A 20,849-nucleotide genomic window follows, 5' to 3' on the forward strand; every position below is an offset into this window, starting at 1 on the left:
ACTTGTTGAGCTGGCTTTAGTCGACGCATAATCTCATACTTCCATCTTCCTTATTAACAATTGGTACCGGTGCACCTTATGGGATACACTGGGTTTAATCGCTTCTTCTTAGAACATTTCTTGCATCTGCTTTGCTAACTTCCTCATTTTAACTGGGCCATTTCGTGTAAGGTCTTGGTCACTGGCTTCGTCCCAGGTGCTAAGTCAATCGTGAGCTTCACTTCTCTATCTGGAGAAAATATTGATAACACATTTGAAAACATATCTTGGAATTCCCTAATTACTATTAAATCTTCAAATTTTGTTTGCTTCTGACTTTTATGTATCCCGTAATCACCATAATGCTCACATCTTGATCATCATAATCATCATTAACAAATTCTTTACCTTCTTTCATCTTCTGAACCTCCTCACCTTCTCATTTGGCATCCTCAGAATTATCTTTTCATCACGACGGTCTGTCTGGTCATCACGCTTTAGTAGTCAATCCATTCCTTAGAATAATATCAAATCCTCCTACCTTCCATGATATCAATTCTGCACCACTTATTGTTAGGAATCTCAATTTCACCATTGGTACTCACTTATTTAACAATTACACGTTCTTGACTTGCTAGTCCTTTAATCACAATCTTATCAATTCAACATGGTAATTTATCTTATCAACAAAACTTTGAGAGATAAACAATTAAGTTTCTCTCACATCTTTTAATACTTTAACACATAAGGTATTCACCCTAATCATCTATGTCATCACAGTTTCTCGTTCTTGGAGACGTATTCCTCATTGGAGTAGATTCCCTTGACTCTTAGTGGACCCTTTACTGGGGCTAGTGATTTGAAATCCTCGTCATGTGCCCGTGTTTCCTTTTCATGCATAAGAGGTAGATGGAACTTCGTCCGCTTGATTAAGGATACATTGATTTCTGCTTGAAAACCTCTTGCAAAGAACGACAGTACAACGAAATGACTAGAAGGATTCAAAATTCAACAAAGATAGAGTTGAAAAGAAAGAAGAAACAAGGATTTGAATATAAATGAGACAACCACATTGGTACTTAAGATGGCCAGTCTTTCATACCATATGACATACAACACATGATTAGGTGGCGTCCCACCCGACTCTTCGTCATTCTGACAAAGTGTCTCACCGTAACACTGTTTTTCCCAATCAGAAAGCAAAACTTGAGGGAAGCAAATAAATTTGAAAGGAATGGAATATCCTCCTTTTCGATATCATAGAAAAGAGTTCATTGAAAAGAAGTTCATACATTTTTAGAAATTAAGAAGGAATATACGCTGTAATATTGAAAACTAGAACGATACCATTGGTCACCACCCACATTTCACTTGTATTCATCTTTCGAGCTTGTTCGATCACATCCCAATTACATCATATAGCAACTTTAGAGGGTACACTGAAATGCTTTTACAAATTAAGCATTATGGTAGATTCCTACTTGTCACGTCTTGCGTCTTTAATATCGCATCCACACATATAATACTTTAACAATTCAATCATAATGGCATTCCTTACCAGGTAACTTCAAGATTCCTCTTTTAATTTAGAATAACCACGTACCATTCGACATAACGATCCTTTTGTTAATAATATTCTGCTTTTAGAGAGGTCTGGAAATCTTTCCAATCTTCTGCGATCACGCTCCGGCTTCTGCTAAATCAATGAATTTTTCGAACTCTGATAGTCCTAATAATTGAATGTATAGTTACTCCGTACGCTGATTCTGTTGTAATTTTATCAAACAATACTTGCACTTTACTGTTAGGAATAATCAACTTTTTCATAATCATAGGTTACTTCGTTCTCGAAATTATCAATACTAAGTCTGAAACAGCATCCTTCCAGGTAATCCGGGCTTTCTAACAAACAAGAAACTCAAATAGTAACTTGACAACCAATATTTTTTTAAAAAAAATCATTTTATTCGAAAAGGCTTTGAGAAATTTGTAAAGGAAAATCTTTTTCGAAAACTTGTTTAAAAAGTTTAGAAAATCACAAACCTGGTTGTCCTTACTATATGAGTTGGTTGTTGTCCTTCCGACCTATAACAAGGTAACAAATTAATGGATCGATCATATAAAAGTCCATTTGCTTCAATCTACTTTTTCTTCTTCATCGTGTCCACTTACCTTCCTTACTCGACGAAACTTCAACTGTTGTCGTACATTATCTTATTCGTAGTTTCACATCAAGGCTCCCATACTGGTGATACTTCTGACATTAGCGTTGCAGTAGTTAAGTAGAACAGGCTATCCAATAGTCCACAAGTCTATTTCATAGAACAAAGTTTACCCGTATCACATCACATCACTACTTTACATATCACATTTATCATAGCATCATCATTTAATTTTACCAAAAATTCCAGATTTATACCTTTCTCTCTAACTCTTTCAAAATTCATCTAATTTATCCCATAATTATTCACGGGTGGCTTAGACACTAAGGCTTCTTTTAACCCGATAACAGTTATCCTCTGAAACACTTAAATCTCCTCTCTAAACTTCGTCTCACCTTTATTTATAACCCAAGCGCTCACCATTTACTGTAGCTCTCAACTCCATCCTCGTAGGTACAATCGCTTCATAAGACAAGTTCTAAACTGGGGGTATAGAACAGGATATAGGGTAAACTGAAGAGACACACTCGCAATTGAATGTTCAGTAAAACAAAAATAAACAAATGGAGGTTCTTAAATAGATAGTCTCGTAACAAGAGGTGGTAGAATAGTGTAGAATAGCTTGAAGAGGTGCAACTGACATATCGGAAGGTAGTGCCATTAATACTAATGGAGGAACAAGGTGCAAATCCAATCTCAGAGAAGATGACGATCCTCGAACAGAAAGCTCCAAACGATCAAATGACATCGGGAAATCAGGATCTGCCATTGCCGTTGTCTGGAAATCACATCGCAAACTAAGAATTCCGAATCGCAACACGAACCGTGTCGAAGACTTAATATATAGTCATACTCATCCTCACGACGTCTTATCTTTCTATTTCCTATTCCTAATCCTAACCCTCTACCCAATCCTAACAATCTAGGCTTGTTTCAGGAACTTATAACCTGTAGCTCTGATACCAACCTGTGGCGCCCTCAAAACCTGGGTCAGAAGTTTGGGGTCCACAACACATATACAATATATAAACCTGAAATAGAATATTATTTGTATTGACCCTGCTTGACATAACCAGGGATCGCAACAGGTTAAAGTATGAAAACAAGCCACATTCCTAACCTTTATTACAATGTACCAAATCCCAACTAATTGAACTTACAATTGATAATAAAATCATTCTTACAATCTGACTATCTCTATACCGCATGAAGCTTCTGCTAGCTCGATTCAGCTCAACTGGAACCTTAGCCCCCACTTTGGACTGAGGAACTTCACTATCATCCATATTCTTTTCAACTGTAAAAATATATAAAAGAATCGCAAGGGTGAGCTAACTAGCTCAGCAAGTCATAATAGTGATAACTGAGGTTAAACAATGCTCAAATGATATGATTCAAAGGAATCAAGTTTCTTTTTAACTAATCATTAGAATTGGATATTCATTTTAAAATATAAAAAAACCAAGGTTAGGCTGCTGATCAGTCACGCACTAACCCCGAGCAAGCACACAGCACTGCTCTAATTACTGGATCCAAGGCACACATTGGCCTAACTTGACCATTGGTATGGTCTGACCACTAATCTGGTCCACATATATAAAAATTATCCAATCCTAAAGCAGTTCAATATGATAACAATATGATTCAATAAAACAAGATCATAATCAATAATGGTTAAACATTTGCATAAAAACATAAGGAAACTCATGGATATCACAAGGGTATATCAGGTTATGTATAAGAAACGGTTTTCCGGTTTGTAAAATGATCAAGTATTTAATCAGTAATGATTTTTCAGGATATGGTTCTTTGATGTTATAAAGAATGATTGGAATATAAAAGTTTTAGTGTTTCAAATCATTCTCTTTCAATGTTTGGTGTTTGGTAGTTATACTTTTGAAGAGTAGTATTATATTTGTATGGTTTGGTGTCTGATGATCAACAAAGGATGGGTTACAAAAAAAAATAAGGCTTATGGCTCAAGATCAAGAAAATCAGGGTTCAAGGTTCAATGGTTTAAAGCTCTTGCAATGTAAAACAGGAGTTATTTTGGATAATAGCGACATGTTATAAAATAGTTCAAAAACATTGGTAATATATATCTTGCAGAAAATTTCAGAAATACTTGCCTTACAAGGTTTTACAACTATTACTGATCAACTCTGAACCGACTCTGATACTCAAGCTCTAACGTCCAACCACTAGATTCCATTGGATTCGACTTTGACACTCATGTCTTTCTGTTGAAACTCTACTGAACTCGTCGACTGACCACTATGTTATTTTTAGTCCATCGTCCACTTTCAGGTTCCCGACTATAACCTACAGGGTCGAAATACCCTACATTAGACGTCTAGGTATGCTTGACATATCCTCGATACTAATTCTTACCCAACGATATTCACACTCGACTCGTAATTATATGGATTATTATAATATAACAACACACCCAACAGTTAGGGTTTACATTCTCGAGAAATCGGTTTGGTATTCGTTTTCCGAAAATACGTATATTTGAAATTTTACAAAATCGGGGTTATGGATTTTAGAAAATTATTTCATCACATCATGCAATCAAGTTTCATATAGAACACATATATATCTATATAACCATTCAACGTCCCGATAATCGTTGGATACACTCCCGTATTTTTGGTAGGTAAATTCCCTGGAAATCGGGCAGCGTCTCTTTTGTTTATCGGACTACCCGTCGAAACATCAATCGACGTCAATTCCATAACAACAATCCAATTTACAACAACCACAATCCTAACTATCACTTCAACCCAATAATCAATCCAATCACAATTCGTCGACTAAATTACGTACTCGACTTTACTGTAAAAATCAAATTCTCATTTCAAAATAATTCCACGAATTAATTTATTCATTTTAAAATATTAGGACTCGGAATTATATCATCACCGTCCACCGTCGGCTCGTCGAGGCTCATCGCCGACGGCGGCAAAATTCGCGGGTACCCGATTAATTTCGGGTTTCCAACGCGTATTTCACCGATTACTTACAATTATTCCTGCACAAAATATAATTTATTTCACGAATTGCCTTCAAATAATTCTGCAGAAAATGAAATAAATCAATAAATATAATTAGCTCAAATCAATCAGGAGCAGCACGTATACAACACGCGCGGACAGCCAAAAGGAAACGCAGTAACAACAGGACATAAAGAAACAGGCCGCCGAGCAACAATAATAGGAACTACACAAAGCACACAACATATGCGCTCAGGGGAAAGAAGATACGGCGACAAAGCCACCGGAATAGAGCAGGGCAGCGAAGTACCAAAAAAAACAGCAACCGGCGGAGCAACCCCGAAAGGATGGGCAACCAAGAGCTTGTATGTATGTATATAAGTGTATGCATCTATTTGTGCAGGAGAGAGAAGAGAAATCACAGAGAAATGGGAGAGAAAAAAACGAGAAAGAGGGGTGAGATGAGGGAGACAACTGTGTTGTATTTGGTTTTGTATATATATTTATTTATTTTTATTCTGCAGCAACTAATGAATAGCAGCCACGAATCTGAAGAATAGGTAAAATTATGCCACGTGCCCCTTTTCCTGATCTCACATTCCTATTTTGTCCCGTTTTTACAAATTTAACGAACCATCGCATAAATAAAATAACTCCGAAAAATTCCAAAGTAATTCTAAAATATCACAAATAATTCAAAGTTATTAAAAATAAATTTTCCATAATTTTAAAAGTATTTTTGAAACGCAACTTATACCCGTATTTCACAGTTAACGAACCGAGCTGTACTTAAAACAAATTCAGAAAATTACGAAAATGGTTTTAAAATATTACAAATATCCTGAAGTTCATAAAAATGTAAATTTCAAAATTTTAGAACAATTTTCGAAGTGCACTTTATACCCGCTTTTTAACAATTAAACAAAATAACGTGCGGGTGAAATTAATCACGAAAATTTTCAAAACAATTTTAAAATTCCCAGAATATTCCCGACTTAAATAGATATGAGTTTCATAATTTTTGAATAATTCTATAATTAAATATGGATTTTACAAATAAAAGCAATTAGAACATCATTTAAAAATAAATAAATAATAAAATATTGATTTCTTAATTTTATAAAATCCTAAAAGTAATTATTATAATTATAAAACCATAAAAACAATTTTAAAGACACTTCAAATATCTATACAAATAAATTTGCATTAAATCCACTTTTAAAAGTGAAACAATTCAATACCATTTCTTAGTTAATCACGCGGACAACCCGGTACACCATAAATCACACATAGATAATAATCAGACAACACATAGCGGACAAACCAATACACATATTTTATTTATCTAATAATTCCATAATTACATATTTAAATAATTCAAAAATACACGAGTCGTTATATCCATCCTTTCCAAGGGAATACCTATAACATCACTAGGTCCCCTACTTCCTACTCTTTGTCATTTCGTGTCAAATCAAAATACCTCGTGTGTCCATCTTGGGCTACTACCAGCCGTCCTCTGATTAGATCTATTATATCCTTGGTCCTTTGGACTACTGCGGGTCCGAGCATCTTGTGTTCTACAACTTTATCCTAACATAAGGGAGATCGACATTGTCTCCCCTCAGGGATCTCATAAGGTGATATCTTGATACCTGACATACGATCTATTGTCATGAGAAAACTCAATCCGCGTTACGTGATCATTCCAAATTTCTTTCAAGTCTATTTTATAGACTCTCATCATAGCTTCTAGCATTATAGCTTTTGCTTCTCAATACCCATTCTTTTCCAGTTCGTAATCGCTACTATCTTCCGTTCATAATACTATACTGGTTACACTTTTGCTCGTTAGCGTTCTATAACCTTTTAGTACATGCGTCAACCTTAGTATCACTAATGTGTTTCCATTCCGAATACCACCATACTCATACTACTCTTTTCTAGCTGCTTCTATCTTCGAAAGCTTGATCCATCATATAGAAGTAAATGAATTTGTTGAGAGATCACTATGATCATGAACACTTGTTCTATTGCATAGTTAGTACAGAAGGTGGCCAGCCTTTAGTACTTGACAAACAATTAAACAACATGTGGTATCCTACTAGGCTTCTATCACACAGATAGATAGTCATTCGGCAATACCTCCCCTTCTGGAAGGGTTGTTCTTCTCAGCTTATATGAAATGAAAAGGAGAGAAAAGAACGAATTGAAGAGAATTGTATATATATAAAATATACTGCCACAAAATATCTGGCTTGGAATCTACCTCTGAACTATAGAGGTTTATCATATGAGAACAAAACATATACGTATATAAATCAACATTAAGCATTATAGCATCGTATTTCACATGCCTAATTATTTTTGATATTCCGTCCATCATTCTATGGACCCATGCTCTTCCTCGAGCTTATACACAATCACCTTTGAAACTCCCTTGACATCGAAAATCAAATCTGGGATTTCATTCTAGACATCATCGTTACTAGAATTCTATGCTTGCACCGCAACCTTCTTCGTATAGTAATACGACTCTCTATTCCTAAGAAGGAATAAATATTCAATAGGTAGATAATCGACTTAATTAGTCTATCAATGATAACTTATACATCACCACGACCCGATTAGTGGTACTCAATCTCAACATCCATTCTAATACAACTCTTACGGTTGTAATCGACGTATTACTCGCAGAATCATTGCTGCATACTATGGTCCATCGCTGACCCACTGTAGTCATTCATTTTCCTTGGATCTTAATAGTTAACCATACGGACTTTATACCTGTCGTATTAAATTCTTCTAAGGAGTTAACATAATCACCATTCATAATTCATGAAGAACACTCCAGATCCTGACGTACTTTCATGATATGAAGCAGATAAAATTACAGAAGAGTTTCAATCAAAGCAACGATAGCAGGTTAATACCATTCCTAATCACATGCCTTCAATAGAAGACTTAACTTAAAGGTTCATTTAGTCTTTTTTAAAACATGGTCCTGAATTATCCTCAAGATAGGACCTTCTAAGATAGATAGCCCGTTCATGGCGATTACACGAATTAAACCTTTACCAAACTACTATTACGGTTGGGTATTGCACAGTCATCAGAAGGAACGTCAATCTTCCAAACCATAATACAACCTTCACGGCTTCAACCATTATCACTATATTCCTCTGGCACGAGCGCCTATGATTGTCCTTTTACACTTAAAGTGTCGGCCACCTCTTTGGCCTTTCCTGATAGTAAAATTTCCTTACAATCAATGTCTTTTAAATGATATTCAACTAAGTTTTCTACCTCATTTCCAATCACTACTTGCGTGAAAATGCTCTTCCTTACGCTTTGGTGAAAAAATTATATCACCATTTTTCCATAAGTTATTGCCTCGGTCTTTTAGAGGTTAACATTGTCACAACTGACTCTCGATCATACTTAGGACGTCTCTTATCTTGGGTCCTACATGTTTTCACCAATCTCGACCTTCATTGGGTCGATCTATACTTTCTTATGGTTCAACACGTGCCCACCTGACATCATTATAATTATGTCATATTTCCTTTATCAAAATTTATATTCTTGAAAACTTTGAATATTACTTTTTTTCCTTGTAAAACCTCTTAGGTAATTCTTGAATCGCTCCTCCTGTATTCCCTAGATACAGGGCATATCAAAATACCATTTACTAATACCAGAATCATTGTCTATATACTTCTGAAAAATTTCTCCACTGATCCTTAAAGGTTGTTGTTACCTTAATCCTTTCCAATTCATACTGTCAAACTCATACTATCCCTATTAAGGGTGAAATGCCAACCTTTATGCATTCCCCTAGGATTCATTTTAAGTTACCGATGTTCTATCCTTAATTCCACCTTTAGAAAAAGTACATGCATCCTTCCATGGATAAATCAAGTCATATATCCCTGATGAGGGTGTCTTATTCAATCATTCCCACCTCGATAGTATATGCCTAATTTTACAATAACATCTGTATTTAAAATGAGGTCAATCAATATGGCCTCCAAAAGATAACAACGGTTATCCACTTTTCTTTCCTAATTTGGTAATGACAACAGGGATGTCCTGAAAGATATTGGTCGTGTTCAACGTGAACTTCTTCTTAATAATTCCTTATTTACTCTTGTTTTTTATCTCAACAGTCATCTCAATGTTGGGATATCTCTCATACCTGGCGTCTCCCTTTCTGGGTATCATGCCACTGGTCTTACACTTTACATTCTTGAAGGTCACTTCCTTCATCCAATTTTCCTAATTTCTTACTTTCTTGTCTCCTCAGTCTATCCGCGTCTCATTATTTATCCTTCGAACTATCTCAAGGTTTCCTCGAATCCTCCCAACTTTAAGGGGATAAAATATATGTATCTCTTATGCCTTCAACCATCAACTTTAACTCATGGTGAATCACCCTCATCCTGACGATCATATACTTTTCTATTTCTATTACTATGAGTCTTTAGGGTTTCCTCATACCCAACTCCCTTATCATTCCTCAAACTCTATTGCCTTTATATCCCTTTATATTCCTTCCCTTTTTAGTCTTTTATTTTCATTTCTATTACAACCATTACATGAACCAACACAACATAAGCATTGATTTCAAACATCCTGTCATTCTGGATTCGTGTCCTCAGAACGAATCTTGATAACTTTTACAACTTAGATTCATAATTCATCATACTCGCCTGCCTTTGTTCTGGCTCTAAAGCTTTTACACTATCTCCATAACCTTGGGATTTACTTTCTCGAAAACAATTGACTGAACTTTAATCAGTTTATCATAACCTCTTGCTCCGTGCCTTTCTTGGTCTTTCACCAGTGGGTGTTCTCTCTCTTAGGAGGGTAAGTGATAAAAACAGTCTTTTGTGATTCGTCAATCCTTTAGAATCTCAAATGATTCCTATATTTCCTTTAGCCAGGCTCTTGCCTCCACTGGGTCAGCTTGTTCCTTGGAACTCTGAGAGTTTAGCGACTTAAAGAACCTGAAAGAATTTCTCACCGCATTGTTTCCTTAGGGTGGTGGTTGGGGATAATAGTCTAAGTTCTGTCTAAAAAGGTCCATAAATTGTCGTATAGGAGTACCGTCTCGGGTCTCCTTTCCTTACTCGACTTCCGTTTCCTTAGTCTGAACGTTCCCTCCTTCTCCCCATAATCGGGGTCATCCTACATGTTTTAAATCCTCATTTTCCACTCCATTATGTTATGGGTTCCTTCTATCTTGATGGCGACCTCCCTGACTATCACATTCAGGGTTTGCTCTAAATCTTATTCCTCAAACTAGCTCTCATCTAAGATCTCATCTTTAAGCTCTTGAACATTTGGAACCCAAATTCTGTAGGAATACCTCATTATTCCCTTATCATCTTTCTCGGTATTAATCTTTTATCTATTTGTTGGCTCTCTACCTTCATTCATCACTTTTTCTGGCATAATATGTTCTTTTCCAATATTTCGGGTGGTATTGCAATCTCAAACAGCTTTTTGGTACCGGCTCCGGTTACGTTCACTTCTATTTCCATTTTCTAAAAATCTCTTATCAACTCTCTTAGAGACAATATCATCTTGAGTTTCTCCTTTCTACTAAGGGCATTAGCCACCATTTTGGCTTTCCCTGGATGATAAAGAATCTCATAATCGTAATCCTTGATTAGCTCTAACTACCTCATTTGGCGCATGTTGAGCTCTTTCTGCGTGAAAATGTACTAGAGCACTTATGGCTTGTGTAAATCTCGCACTTCTCTCCATACAAGTAGTGCCTCCAATCTTTAGGGCAAAACTATTGCCACGAGCCCAAGCTCATGGGTGGGGATATCGAATTTTATATTCCCTTAATTGTCTTGACGCGTACGTGATTACCTTGTTGTGCTGTATAAGTAGCACCCTAATTCCTTATGCGAAGCGTCACTACACTTCACAAAATCTCATTTTCCATCCGGCAACGCTAACATAGGGGCCGTTACCAACCTTTGCTTCAGTTCTTAAAAGCTTTTCTCGCATTTCTCTGTCCATTCAAACTTCTCAGTCTTACGAGTAAGCCGCGTTAAAGGGTTACTATCTTTACAAACTTGAACGAACCTCCGGTAGTGACCGGCCAATCCTACCTCTGGTAGTTCCCCTAACCATGGTCATCAATTCCTCAGTGGTCCTTTATTCATTCATGTTAGGATCCTCCACGGGATCCTCCTCAGCAACAATCCCTTCTAAGAAAACATCCTCAACCGCTACATCCTTAATATCAACATCATCCGGTCCTGCGTTAGGACGCTCTATCGGATCCACAATCCGATCTCCAATTAGTAATAAAACATCATCGCGCTGTTGCTCCTCAACCTCAAGGTTCGGAGTCCCGCTACCATATACGATAACGAACTACGCCTCTATCACGATATTTATAAGGGTTCCTATAAGGGTTTTAACTGTCAGTACTACGTTAGGTAGCCCGACTATGAACTTGGCAAGAGTTCTTATTATCTTAGTGAACTTATTATCTTAACGTCATATCATCTCTGAGGTTTATAACGCTTAGCTCTGATACCATTTCTGTAACACCCCCAAATCCGGGGTCGGGGATTCGGGTTGTCACGAGTTCCATTTCCCTTATCAATACTTAATCTTAACAGTCAACCAACTACTGCGTACTGTGACCCCACAATATACACACACACACCACAAGTTATAGTCTCAGATATGAATACCAAAAATAACACAAGTCATTTTATTCCACAATTATAAACCATTTCACCATAAAAAGGGTTTCTGAATAAATTTACATTTCCTTGCCATTATTACAATTCATAAATATACATAAGTCTGGTACAACAAAAGTTGAAAGCCTAGCCTATTGGTAATTTCTACCTTGCTACATCGGCATCAACGCCTACAGGAAACTGCGGAACATTTCCTATCCGCTCACAAATTGGGAGCTTAGTCCTGTTCATCTTGTCTATCTGTTGTTGTGTGATGAAAGAAGAAAGCAAGGGTGAGCAACAAGACCACCGAAATAATGTGTATAATAATTAACAATATATGAGCATTCTCATAGTACTCATGAAAGTCTTGGTCAAAAAGTAATGAACCAAGTTTGTTATTTTAACGCGACCAAGTCGCAAAATATTCAGTATATATGTATATATATACTTTTCAAAATCTTGGAAGTACTCTTCCATGCATAATATACATAGAGTTCCAGTTTATAACTGTATAAAAATATCGTTGCAAGGTGATCTCATATATCTAACCTTGTCTCAACGTTTTTGTGAAAATCTTTGTCATGCATAAGATAATCATTAACCAGATATAAGTTGAAAAGATGAAGTTACAAGATACTCCAATATACTTATATCTTTTCCGAATAATACTTGAACTACCACCGTTCAAGTTATAATTAGTTTCAAAAGTTCATTACATAGATGAGTGTTACGACCGGCATTTTATGTAATATTATTTGTGAATAATATTAAGTTAAATAAAAATATATTCAATGCTTGTACGTTTGTGTGAGTGAAAATTTCTGCATTTTAAATTTGCTCTGGGTAGTATATGATTTTTCAAAGCAAGAATTTATTTAATTTCTTTATTTTTGATTTATAAGGAATATTCTAAGCTTTGGAAAAATTTTCTTTTAAAAGACATTTTGTACACAAATTTTGAAAATGATTTTATAAAGTCTCTAAAAATCCAAGTTATTTTATGGTATAAATTTTATAATTTTTGAACTTGTACTTTATTATATAAAAATAAATCTTTGGAAATTAGTTGCTTAATAATTATCAAATTACATGAATAACCTTGCATGCAAACTCTCTTCTATTTAACCAAAGGGCTAAAGAGTCAATAACCACCCCACTAACTCACAATTTGCTAGCCAAATTACCTCCTTGACCTTGCATGCAAACTTGCCTAACTTTGGCTAGAGGGTTACTCTTGTAATTTCTCACATCCACTCACTTGTGGGCAAATAAAAACCAAACAATCATGATGATCACTCCACCATTTCTACATTTTTTCTCCCTCTCCTCTCCCTCCTCCCACCTTTCCTCTCGGCTTTTTGCCGAAGCCCTACCCCCCTCCCCTTTTCTTCATTCCACATTCAAGTTTCCACCTCCCATACAAGTAAATATTACTTCCTATATCATGATCATTTATATTCCAAAGAGTTTTGAGTAAAAAGTTTAAGTTTTAAAGTTGCATGTTAAGGTTTTAGTGAAACTCAAATAAACAATCTTGATTCTTATGGATTTAAGGTTGTTTTTGAGAGGACTACAATGAATGGATAAGTGCCAAGTCATGAGAAGGAAAATCTTGATGATTTAATGGCCATTTCCATCCATTTCATTCGGCCATGACCATATGGGAGCCGAATGAATGGTCCTTGAAATCATTCTTGTTGTTTTGATCAATTTTTGCATGTTTATGTGATAATGACTTAAATTTTGTGGTGATAATTTGATAAAACTCCTTGCATGCTAAGTGATCATCTAGGTATACCTTATGCTAGGCTTGCATGTCAATTTTAAGATGGAATATATGTAGAAAATATGTTGTTTGGTTTGAAAAACCCGAAGGCATGCATGCATGTGGAATTCTCTTAGTTGGTTGTAATATTTTGATCATTTGGAAAAGATTTTGTTAGTGAGCTTTAATTTCAGTAGGAATAATGTGATAATATTGATTTATGCTTCTTGTTGCATGGTAATAATTTGTGGTTATCTTTTATAAAAAATATATATCTTGTTGTTTCAAAAGCATGAAGATTTGCGATTTGTTAAGAGTAGTCTCTTTGTTTTGCCATAGTTGCACCTTAGGCAAGGATGATCTCACTAAGGTTATTTTGAGAAAAAGGGAGTTAAGTTCAGTAGAATACCAAGTATAGGTCTTGGTTTAAGTATTTAGTTGTTGATAATTGGGTTTGTCAAGTCAAAACCTTGGAAAATGAGAGTTATAGTTTCTGCAGAAAAATCAGTTTAGTACCCTGAGGTTTAGAGTGAGTTTTGACCATGTCATTGATGTGCACTTTGAGGCCCAAGCCACCAGAAGTTAGTATGTGGAATATATAATAGGTTTTAGGAGTTGATTGGAGGTTTGCATGTCATTTGGTTAGGTGCACAAGTAGAATAACAAAATCTGTCCAGCAGGGGACAGTTTTGTTACAACTTAGAAATAGGGAGATTTGGCCATGTCATGGGTAGGCCCTCATTAGGCCCAATTGGGCCTTAGTTAGAGGGTATGTCAGAGAAGTTTTTCCAACCATAGTTCATAGGATATGAGCTAGAACCATGTGTCACAAGTTAATTCAAGTCAGGGCATTTTCTGCCCAGAAAAACAGGGGAACCTTGGACTTTTAGCTTAGGCCCAAGAAGGCCCAAGCCAGGCCTTTGAGCCACATCAAGCTTGTGAGATGCCTTTAGGTCAGGAGAGTCTTGTGTAAAAATTTTGAAGAAAAACTTGTAGTTTAAGAGTGTCTAATGCACTCAAGAAACCTTAGTTACCATTCTGAAATTTGCACCAGTGAGCACTTTCACTTATCACATAGTTTTAGGACACTTAGAAGTGAGTATAAGGTCGACCACCATAGTTGTAAGATAGTATAAGGTCAGTAGAACAAAAGGCACAAGTGAGGGTCAATAGGTTTTGGATAATTTAGGAAAGGCACATTGAGTTAGGAAGCCCAAATTCGAAGACTTCGTTTAGTTAGCGACCAAGTAACTTAAGTGGTGAGTCGAGATCATCCAAGCCTAGTGTGGCATTATGGTGTATACGATGTTATTTGGTATTAATATACGATATGTGATTATGTGGCTACATGTGTACATTTGAAAATATAAAGGTGGATATGAATTAAGTGCGTATAGGCCTAAGTGCCATCCATGTTTAATTTCGGGATTGTAAATAGGTTAAGATGGAAAGAATATATTATAATGAGGATTATTATTATTATGTAGGATCTCGAGACGAGGGAAAACTTGCCATAAAAGTCGAGTGAAGCTCCAGTTGTTGCTCCTACCAGTCAGACCAGACCAGTCTATCTCAAGGCAAGTGATTCAACTTGACCTTCGCATTTACTGTAAACAGTTCATATATATATCGATGCAATTATCCTGAGTCATTTTGGTATATTTAAATCAAAAGTATCTTTTGTTTATCTTTGAGTTACATAGAAATGCCATGAACCCTCGAGTACATATTGCAAGTAGTTCAAAAGTCTTTCATGATAGTTTAATGCCATGATAAATTAGAGATGCGTTATAATATCTTATTGATCCTTTTGTTTATCATGCTATTGATCCCTGAGAAATCTTGATGTTGCACCCTGATGCTTTGAATTCAACTCTTGAAATAACCTCGATAGAAACTTTATCTTGATACCTAAAAGCCAATCATTTCTTAATTACATTCATGATTGTTTGATAACCCTATCCTTACCCTAAAGCTTGATACCCTGTTATATACTGAGCTGATGATCGCTTTCTTTATATTTTAACACCTTTATCCTATTTGTACCAGTGATGCCTATCTTCTTGATGTTCCAATACCTATACCTTGTCTACAACCATTGCTTTAAGCCTAGTTTGGCATTACTCTTTCATCTTATCCAATAGCCTGGCTTAATTTCCTTGTCTAAGTTCTTGTTTATGGAAACCTCTCAACTACCCTAATATAGTAAAGTCTAGTAGATCATGGCCCTGAGATTTAGAGTCATATTTCCAGTGTTTCAAGTTGATCTATAATCCCTTGATAAAAATAATTACAGTCGAAAGAAATTTTGTCATAAATCGGCATCAGTTTTTAAAATGATTAAAACGTGGATTTTTCAGTCCCAAAGGGGGACAAATGTTTTCTTGAATGGTGGATCTGGACTGAGACGCGAGTCCTTTCCACACTTATATTAGGCTTAAAAGTTGCCTAGGGATTCCCAATAATGTTTTAGAACCCAGCGAGGTTCGGGATTACTTCGCGGCTGATCACCGGCTGTAATCCGTAGCGTCATAAAATGATTTTGATTAAGAATGGTTTTAATTTGTTTTGATGCAAGCAAAATGATGCCAACTCACATAAGATTTATCTCTCGATTATCATTGATTATGTCATTCCATTGTCATTCCTAAAGGTATATCTCGATTTATGCTTTGCGTTGTATTGTTAGCACTTGTTGAGCTTTTGGCTCACTTCTTGCTTTACCCTGATATTACAGCTAGCAGCCATGGTTAGATTCAAGCAGACTGCCCGTAAGACCTGTGATGCGGATGCTTATGTTCGAGCCCAGGTAGAATAAGTATTAATAGCTGTGTGAGGACTCGGTATTTGTAATCAGATGTAATAGTTGATAGTGTTGGGCTGTTCCAAACCCTAAACTGTAAGATCTTGGATTTTGGTTGTGTAGTACTCATTAAAATGATGTAATAACTATAACTATTTTGCTATATAAGTTGGGGGTGTGACAGGTTTTGGTATCAGAGCTACGGTTTAGAGTCCCTGAACAGCCCAAATAGGTTATAGGACTTGTGAGTAGGTTATAGATACTATGCGAGAGAGTAGGTAAAGTAAATTATTATTAATACTCCTCTTATTGGTTGTCAGCAAAGGGCGCATTCCTCGTCATCCTCTGGATCGGACGACACTATTGCTTTCTCCGTGTATGCTGAGTTGAGGCGCGAGTTCGACATGCTTCAGGGCAAGTACGACCGACTGATAGACCGACTGAAGAACGTGTATCCGGACAGCCGAAACTATGAAGGGAAGCCCAAGGAGCAGATGATTGCGAGACTTGAGACCTTGGTTGGGTACGTCAACACTAAGCTTGAGGAGATGCCAGCGCACCGGGACCGTACCAGCCAGTATGTCATTCAGATGGTGGCGGATGAGCTCCAGAGCATTGTGAAGACACTTCGAGAGGAAAAGACTACCAAGCCCCGTTCAGATGGAGTGGAGCCTTAGTTCTTTCCATTTATCTTTCATGTTGTTGTACTATCAGACTCTATGGAATCCCCAGTTGTTTCCGTCTTTCCTTTAAATAAGCCTGTTATTTCTAGAATCAGACTATGTCCCAACCCTATGTACTGTGACCTTTAAAATTTCAATAATTATGTGCTATTGTTCCATTTGCTCTCAACTGTTATTTTATGTTTTTATCATCATATCTGTTTAATTTGGGAACTTGACCCCATATGTAAACAAGAATGCCATGCGATACCCTCGAATCATTTTATCATTCATATTTGTTATAACACAACTCTTATTTCAGGATCATGCCTCCCAAAAAGAAGAATCCAACAACCACCTTCACCACAGACCCAAACATTCTTCAACTACTGGAAACCTTGCAACAGCAAACCAATGCTATAGCTCAACAACAACTAACTCTTCAACAACGAATTGAAAACCAAGATAACCGTGAGCCATATCAACCACCTGAACCACCAGTACCACCAAGACAAATTGTCACTTTCAAGGCTTTTCAGAATGTGAATCCACCTGTATTTCATGATACCACTGATCCAGTAATAGCAAACACATGGATCAAGGAGATGGAAAGGGCTTTTGAGTTGGTACAGTTAGGGGACGATCAGAAGACGCTGTATGCCACTTACTTCTTGAAGGGAGAAGTCATTTATTGGTGGGAATCAGTAAAAGTTATGGAAGTCACTCAGCAGATTTCTTGGGAAAGATTTAAGAAGTTATTTCTGGACAAGTATTACCCTAAGTACATGCAGAATCAGATGGAGCTAAAATTTCTTGAGTTAAAACAAGGGAACATGACTGTACTGGAATATGAGAAGAAGTTCACTGAGTTGTCAAGGTTTGTGACAAAGTATACCAGCACTGAGGAAGAAAAAGCAAAGAAATTTCAGCAAGGATTGGAGCCTTGGATCAGAGATAGGGTGGCTATGTTTGAACTTGAGACTTATGCGGGAGTAGTACAGAAAGCTGCTCTGATTGAGAATAATGGGATGCAGTCAAGGAAAGAGAGGGATAACAAGAAGAGGAAGGTTCCATTCTATGGAGAAAAGTCTGAAGCTGGAAGTTCGCAAGATCGGAATGTAAAGAGGATTGGTTTCCAGAAGGGCGGAAATTTTCAAAGGAAGGGAAATTTGGGCAAAAGGCAAGAATCAAAAGGGAACCATCAGGCAAGCCAAGGGCAAGTTGGAGAAAACAGGTTCCAGAGGCCAGAATGCAAGCACTGTGGAAGAAGGCACCCCGGAGTATGCAATAAGCTGAGTATGACCTGTTATAGGTGCAATCAGAAGGGACATTTGGCAAATGAGTGCAAGATGCCGAGGCCAGGAGTTACGTGCTACAAATGTGGGAAGACTGGACACATGGCTAGGGAATGTAAGGCAACAGGACCAGTCAGAGCTCTGATGAACGTGGCAAGTACCAGTGCAAGCGTGCCAGCTGAGGTATTGGCATTACCTCCACCACCCGCACCAACCCCGCAAGCAACAGCAAGGACATTTGATCTAAAGATGAAAGATGCTGTTCAGAATTCTGAGGTGATAGCAGGTACACTTTTACTCAATAATGTCAAAGCCAAAGTATTGATTGATTCGGGAGCCACAAGATCTTTCATATCAGAATCCTTTGTTGATAAGATCCAATGTGATAAAACGGTTATGAGTGAGGTAGTAAATGTGGTAATTGCGAACCAAGAGAAGATTCCTGTGAATCGATTTTGTCCAAAATGTGAGATTGATATTTCAGGATATAAGTTCTCGGCCGACTTGATACTCTTCAAGCTGGGAGAGTTTGATATAATTTTAGGAATGGATTGGTTAGGAGAGAATAGCGCTCAGATAAATTGTAAGACCAAGAGAGTGTATTTAAAGACGAAGAGTGGAGAGAAGGTAGTATTTAAGGGACAGAGGCAAGAGCGACTATTTCTTACAATTATTCAGGCTAAGAAGTTACTTAGAAAAGGTTGTGAGTCGTTCCTAGCATATGTAGTGGATTCAGAGAGAGGCAGCCCCAGCATGGAGGATATTCCTGTAGTTAATGAGTTCCCCGATGTGTTTCCCGACGAACTACCAGGCTTACCACCAGATCGACAAATTGAGTTCGAGATCAACCTTGCTCCAGGCACGGAACCAGTTTCAAAGGCTCCGTATAGGATGGCACCAGCAGAAATGAAAGAGTTGGCGAGCCAGCTACAAGAATTATTGGATAAGGGAGTGATACGACCAAGTACGTCGCCATGGGGAGCACCTGTTCTCTTTGTGAAGAAGAAAGATGGGAGTATGCGTCTATGCATAGATTACCGGGAGTTGAATAAAGTAACGATCAAGAACCGCTACCCGCTACCAAGGATAGATGACCTTTTTGATCAGTTAAAGGGAGCAAAATGTTTTTCGAAGATTGACTTGAGATCGGGATACCATCAATTAAAGATCAAGGAAGAAGATATTCCCAAGACCGCATTTAGGACCAGATATGGGCATTATGAATTCCTAGTAATGCCGTTTGGATTGACCAACGCCCCGGCCGCATTCATGGATCTGATGAATCGGGTATTTAAGAAGTATTTGGATAAATTTGTCGTGGTATTTATTGATGACATCCTTATTTATTCTAAATCGGAAGAAGAACATATGCAGCATCTCTGGATAGCATTGGAGATACTCCGACACGAGAAGTTGTATGCCAAGTTTACCAAATGTGAGTTTTGGTTAAAGGAAGTTCAATTTTTGGGGCATGTTATTGGAAATGATGGAATTAAAGTGGATCCGGCGAAGATTGATGCAGTTATGAGTTGGGAGAGGCCAAGGACTCCTACGGAAGTGCGAAGTTTTCTAGGATTGGCCGGATACTATAGAAGATTCGTCAAGGATTTCTCGAAGATCGCCACACCATTGACCAAGTTAACCAGAAAGAATCAAAAGTTTGAATGGAGTGCAGAATGTGAAAGTAGCTTTCAAGAGTTAAAACAGAAGTTGGTAACAGCTCCGGTGTTAGTACTTCCAGATGATCAAGGGAATTTTGTAATATTCAGCGACGCTTCACATAAGGGTTTGGGTTGTGTGTTGATGCAACACAGTAAGGTAATAGCATATGCGTCAAGACAGTTGAAGCCGCACGAGTTAAAGTATCCGACGCATGACTTGGAACTAGCCGCCATAGTATTCGCACTCAAGATTTGGAGACACTATCTCTATGGAGAAAAGTGTGAAATCTACACGGATCACAAGAGTTTAAAATACATTTTTACTCAGAAAGAGCTCAATATGAGGCAGAGGAGATGGCTGGAATTGATTAAGGACTATGACTGTTCGATAAATTACCATCCTGGAAAGGCGAACGTAGTGGCCGATGCGCTGAGTCGGAAGGAAAGATTGAATGCAATGATAACATCAAAAGAGTTATCTGAAGAAATCGGAAAATTTGAATTGGAACTTTGTGCTTATGGGGAAGTCAAAGAAGTTTGTCATGCAATGACCTTTCAGCCAACACTACTGGAAAAGATAAAGAAGTATCAAGAGGAAGTAATGGAAAAAGAGAAAAATCAGTTATCTGGAGAAGAGATTAATACTAAAGGGGATGAGCAAGGAATACTAAGGTTTTCATCCAGAATATGGATTCCCCATGTATCTGAATTAAAGAATGAGATCCTCCATGAAGCCCACCATTCGAAATTCTCAATCCACCCGGGAAGCACCAAGATGTATCAAGACTTAAAGAAGAACTTTTGGTGGCC

The sequence above is a fragment of the Apium graveolens genome, chromosome 4 (assembly GCF_009905375.1).
Source record: "Apium graveolens cultivar Ventura chromosome 4, ASM990537v1, whole genome shotgun sequence".
Classification (NCBI taxonomy): Eukaryota; Viridiplantae; Streptophyta; class Magnoliopsida; order Apiales; family Apiaceae; genus Apium; species Apium graveolens.